Below are 6,721 nucleotides of genomic sequence, written 5' to 3' on the forward strand. Positions count from 1 at the left end.
GCCCAATCAGCCTCGGGCTGGAATACCAGGTACGTCTATGGCGGGTCCAGTCATCCCTAGGATGGTATACCTTCGTATCCTCACGCATGTTTGGCCCAATCAACCCTCGGGTTAGAATACCAAACACATCAGGTCTAATCAATCATAGGCTCCAGTCATCCACATGATGGAATACCCTAGATTGGAATACCACTACATACATAACCTATGTCTACAACCATATTTGGAATCCAAGGATCTATCCTTGCATCTCCTTCAAACTCCTCTAATTCGACACAACCGAGAATATTTCCACAATCTCAACAGACATCTAACCGGATGTACTCCTAAAAGGGACATGACTATCATAATCTCAATGCCCACTGCCCCTGATTAAAATGCTTCTGATAACCTATTGACACGGATGTCGACACTCCCGATGTAGAGCACTTCATCCTGGAGGTACTCACCTCCTCCATTGCCCTAAAAGGCCTAACCAAACACCATCCAGTATCATAGTGTTGAAACCTCAACCCACTCCATCCATTTGCAGAACGTGTTGCTACCTCATAACACATATATACTCAGAATCCGATCATACAAATAACAAAGCCCATACACAGGCTTCAGCAAAGTCCATTACCATGATCAATACTTGGGGCCAGACCTACTGATTGCTATAGCATATCAGCATACTCAACCACCGCATACAGGTTTACCAACACATACAGAGTCTTCAGTATAACTACAACACCTTACCAGGCCTTCAGCCTATCTGAACCACTCTCAAAACCTTTAGCATGTCTGGACCGCCTCTCCGGGCCTTCAACCTGTCTAGACCGTTCTTCGAGCCTTCGTCCTGATTAGTACGCCCCACCGACCCTCAGTCTATCCGGACCGCTCTGAACTATTGAGCATCACCCTGGGCCACCCCTTCTCGGTGACCCTTCCCATGCAAACTGTTCTCACCCACTTGGGTTCCGAACATCGAATCCATTCCGCGGACCATAACCCCGGCCTAACCCTAAGCCTCATATAAATCGTCCACCTTCTCTAAAAACCATGGTCTATTCCCTGCCCCGCATGTCTACCACATGCTCTCCATAGCCCGCACACTCGTACTAGATGCACTGCCGACCCTGGCAGCTAACAGAATCCCTCAATCTATCAATCCATAAATCCTTGATTGAAAATCGAATAGAACTCAATCCTTGATTAGAATTCCCACATGTTTTTCCCCAAATTCTGCTATCAAGCTATCCGAACTTCCAATTCACGCAATCCACAAATCAAACAGCCACTTGGGTTGTCTCCCTTTCTGACAACGATGCGAGACTTATCCTTTTTCAACACTGTTGCTGCTTCTGCATCTCGGGACGATTCTCCCCCACTTAGCTTTAAATAAGTCTTCACAATACATGATAATTTGGAGAATTCCCGACCCTTCTCACTTTCCGACGATTGCTCCGATGACAACTAACTCTTCTACACTAGTACTCCATTACTAGCCAATCCCAGTTGATCACACACTCCTATGAGCCAGATGATCACTCCCTGAAACCCAGCTGAACTACCACAGCTAAAACAACCTTTGCTCTGAGCTGACAACAACTACTTCCCAATACATAGCTTGCGCTCATTCGCGCTGAATAATATCCCAAATCCCTACAACCAATTGTCCCTAAGCTAGAATACAACTTGATCCTGGGGTCACAAGCCTGCTCAATCCTTCGAGCTTGTAAACTGAAAGGGCACAATCCTTGCCCTAGAAAACAACATTCAAATCCTTCAATTAGTCCTTTTACTTCCAGCTGCAGAACCCTAGCTGCACATAATCATCAGTCCTTTCTGGAGTCCCTGCGACTCACATTCCGGCCTCAAGCAAAACCCCCGAGCCTCAAATCTACAAACTCATGTACTATCCTCCCGCTCGACCCGCAGAAATATAGCGAGTACAGATCATCTTCCTGATCCCAGATAACTGCAGCCCTCTGCTCATTAGAATATGTACCAATAACAAGTCCCGATACTGGAAAACTTGACCAACTCCTCTCCTTGTCGTCGTTAGTCGTTACAGTTGTTGAAACTGTTACGGCAGCCGTCTTAGCAATGGTTGCGTAGCGCTCATTGAAATACTCAACCATGGTGGTCTAAATAGACCCAACGTCTCCAGTAATTGTCCCTGGACAAACTCGATCACCTCCTCCCGGATGATCTCACTGACATGATCCTCTGACAACACCGGCGTATCTTGGCTGCCAACTCTCAATCCTGGCCCGGATCCGTCTCGAGACGTATCATAACTATTGAATCATAAAAAGTGACCCTCTTGAACTTCAGTTACCGTAGCCGTCAAGTCCCCGCAGTCAAGCTTCTTCATCAGCAATTTTAACCGTAGTCTCTACCTACCGTAGTCTCTTTACTAGATTACTTTACTTGTCTTTTATTATAATACTCTCTATTGTCCAGTATGCCTTGCATGGCTACTCTTAGAGATGTAATCTAGTGTACTTCGTAAGTCTCTATAAATAGAGCTTATTCACTTGTATTCAAAAAAACACTTACGCATCTAATTCTGAATTGAAATCTTTGAAGTTATCTTTTCTATCTTTCTTACTCACACTTCTTACACTCACTTATTAACTTGGCTTGAATGCATCCCTCATTATGAATCAGCTTAAGTGTATACTTGATATAACAATTGTTGTCATTTTTATTTCTTTACTTTTCCGCAACTAACTATCTAACCATCTAACTCTAAATATTATTGTTGAGCTTTTAGATCCTTGAGATTAACTATTCCGCAATATACCTTTTCTAACGTTTGTTCAAGTGTGTCTCAAAGTTTTTCTCTCAACAATTGGTATCAGAGCCATAGTGGTTGCTTTTTGAAAATCGAAACTCTGATTTTTCGAAGAGCCTTCTATACCACTGAAGCTCATTTCTTTAAAAATAAAAAAATAAAAAAATAAAAAATATGGCACAATCGTTATCTCTGAACAAACTCGATCACCTCCTCGTCGAGTCGACTCATTAATTCCACGTGGCCAACCCGACCCTACTCGGCGAGTTGGACTCACAACTCGTTGAGTCACTCCATAAATCTCAAAGATAAACACACATTAATGCATCTGAAAGTCCGGATGTTACATGTATCAATCGGATTTCACTATGATGGTGCGGAATCCCAATCTAGTGAATGATGCAAGATGTAATAAGGAATAAGAACAAGATGATTAATCTTCAATGCACACTATTATAGATGAATAGTCAGGTACATAAGATTCGGTTAGGCTTAATGTTGTCTTGTTTGGATTTTGGGTTGGGCCTTTGTTATTAGGTCTAGGTATATATAGTGTTATTTAAGCGTTGAAAGGGTGAGAGACGTTCGGTCCAAACAACACCAAAACATGGTGTTTTCGATCCTAAACCAAGAACTCTAATAACTTATGAAAAGAAAAGTATAAACCATAATTTATGACCTAACATAAATTATACTAATCGTCTCTCGTGCATATATCAAAATGTATGTTTAGTCCCTGTTTTCAAAAATTAACTCTTTTGTTTGTTTTTTCTTTTGGTTTTCATCCCTATTTACATGAAATGACTTTTTTTGTCCTTAATAATTTATTTTTTCATTTTTTTGATTTCTTTACCAGTTTAAATTAGGAAAAGCAAAACAAAAAAATAAAAACAAATATCCCCACCGATCTCCCTCCCCCTTCCATTTCCCCATCTGCAACAAGATTTGACAACGCCACCACCTATCACCGCTAGCTCCTCCGACACCACGACATACCAGTGTCAGCACCTCCGAAACCACCACTTATCACCACAAACACCATCCCCTTCCCTTTCCTAAGTTTTCTTCTACCTTCATCTCCCTCTTCTCACCTATTCCCAAACCATCATCACCATCGGAACAACAATTCAATCTTCGAAAACTTGAAATACCAACGAGATTCAATCAACACAAATGACACCCAGAAGCAATCGAAATCATATGTTCATGAGATATCACTACAATCGAAGTCTCAACTTATCTTCATCTTCAAAGTCGCAACAACTAACCGATTGAAATCCAGTCCAGGACGAATCCATCGAAATAAAATCAAACCTAACCTGACCTGAAACTCAAAATCAAAATCAAAACCAAAACCTGAATTAGTTTCAATTTTTAGATTTGAGAAGGATGAAGAAGGAGGGAACGAGGGAAGGGAGATAAGTTACTCAGAGAAACAGTTGGTAAGGATAGCGGTCGGAGAAGAAACCTTCAATTGTTTCCTCTACTTTTTCCCTTTCATCGATTTTGTCACCCTTAACCTATTTCTTTCTCAGTATAGTGCTACATCTCTATCTCACTTTCCTCTATCCCGATATCACATCAAAACACACACACACATATATGCGTGTGTGTGTTTTGGGTTACTATGTTGTCTTCGATCGGTAACAATAGTGTGAGGATTTGGAAGTGAATGGGGTAAATGGGTTGGGGAAACTAGGAGCATGTGTTGAAGAAGAATGGCGAGAAATAGAGACATCGTAGGTGGTGGTGGTATTGTCCTGAGAGATAGAGATTAGAGAGAGTTGTTTTTTATTTTCTTTTTTTTTAATTATAAATCATAATAACTAATATTAGATTAATTAAAAAATAAATATCCACAGGCATTATGGTCATTTCAAATGTGGTGTGGACTACATTCACAACAAAAATGATATCACGGACGAAGCGTACAGGTTTTAAGCAAACGAGTAACGGTCCGAGTTAATTTTTGAAAATAGAGACTGAACATGCATTTTGGCACTTGCACAAGGAACGCAGGCCCGGCCCAATAGGATGGGCAAGCTGGGTGACGGCCCCAGACCTCACTACAGTTTGGGGCCCCAAAATTAATTATGTTTTAGTTTTTATAAATATATACACGTTTTGTTAATTTATTTATCAAAATTCTATTAATGTAGCTGGTTATGGTACAATTTTTTACGCGCAATTTGTGATTAATACCAAGGTTCGAGTCTTCTTATTTTCAGTTTTTATGCAATTACTTTAGAGCGCCCCATTTTGTTCTACGAGTACGGAGTATTATTTCTTTTTTTTCTTATTGTAATCATACCATTTTAATTAGGTGTCCATGTGCTAACTTGGTGAATTGGAATCCAAATTACAAACCCTTATATTTTTTTTCATTATAAATAAATCATCCAAATTATAGGAATATTATTTTTTACTCTTTTGGATTTTTGACAAACCACCCAAACACTTGTTTCATTTAAAACTTTAGTGTTTTTATAGCCAATTATCATGCATAATTTTCATGTTTATATATATTAGATTTTTTAGTTTCATTGTCTTTTAACGTATAAAAACTATTATTTATATGTTTTTTTAACGAGAATCATATTAACCAACCCGTTAGACGGATTATTCTTCCTTTTTTTTCATTATACATAAATCATCCAAATTATAGAAATACTTTCTTGACGTTTTTGATTTTTAACAAACCACCCAAACACTTATTTCATTTAAAACTTTACTTTTTTTATGACCAATTGTCATGCATAAATTTCATGTTTATATATGAGATTTTCTATTTAGCATTGTCTTTATAACTAGGGTAAATTGCACAAAAAACATTCTTTTTACACATAAATTCGAATTTGACACCGTGTTATTTTTTGTGTCAATTTTGACACTGTGTTTTTCAATTTGTTACAATTCTGACCACTTGACTGGTTAACCAGGTTACATGCTGACGTGGCATGCTGACATTATATGCTGACATGTCAAAATTGAATTTTTTTTCTCACAAAAAACACTAAGTTTTCATTTTTTTCGATTTTGACACTAAGTTTAATTTTTTTTTTCAACTTTGACACTATGTTTTTTTGTTCCAAATCGAACATCATTTTTTCCAATTTTGATAATTTTCTATTTGAAACCGTATAAATATTTTTTTAATACATTTAAACCGTATAAATATGTTTTTTTTCATTTAAAAACCATAGTTTTGTATAAATACATTTTTTTACACTCAAACTAATGTTTTGAATGTGTCGATTTTGACACTAAATTTAATTTCTTTTTCATCTTATGGTTAGTTTGACACTAAGTTTAATGCTTTGAATGTGTCGATTTTTTACACTCAAACTAATGCTTTGACGTGTCGATTTTGACACTAAGTTTAATTTTTTTTTTCAGCTTATGGTTAGTTTGATTCTCATGATATAACTAATGTTTTGAATGTAAGAAAAAAAAGACCTTGTATTTAAATAAAAATGTAGTTTTTAAATGAAAAAATATGTTTATACGGTTTAAAATGTAATAAAAAATATATTTATACGGTTTCAAATGGAAAATAGACAAAATTGAACAAAATTTGATAAATGATGTTCGATTGGAACAAAAAAACATAGTGTCAAAATTGAAATAAAAAATTAAACTTAGTGTCAAAATCGAAAAAAAGTGAAAACTTAGTGTTTTCTGTGGAAAAAAAAAATCAATTTTGACACGTCAGCATATCATATCAGCATGTCACGTCACCATGCCACGTCAGCATGTAACCTGGTTAACCGGTCAAGTGGTCAGAATTGTAACAAATTGAAAAACACAGTGTCAAAATTGACACAAAAAAAAAACACGGTGTCAAAATCGAATTTCTGTATAAAAATAGTGTTTTTTGTGTCATTTATTTATAGGTTTTTTTAGCGAAAATCATATTAACCAACCGGTTAGAAGGGTCAT

Source organism: Lactuca serriola, chromosome 5 (assembly GCF_051521515.1).
Source record: "Lactuca serriola cultivar US96UC23 chromosome 5, Lser_US96UC23_V15, whole genome shotgun sequence".
NCBI classification, from domain to species: Eukaryota; Viridiplantae; Streptophyta; class Magnoliopsida; order Asterales; family Asteraceae; genus Lactuca; species Lactuca serriola.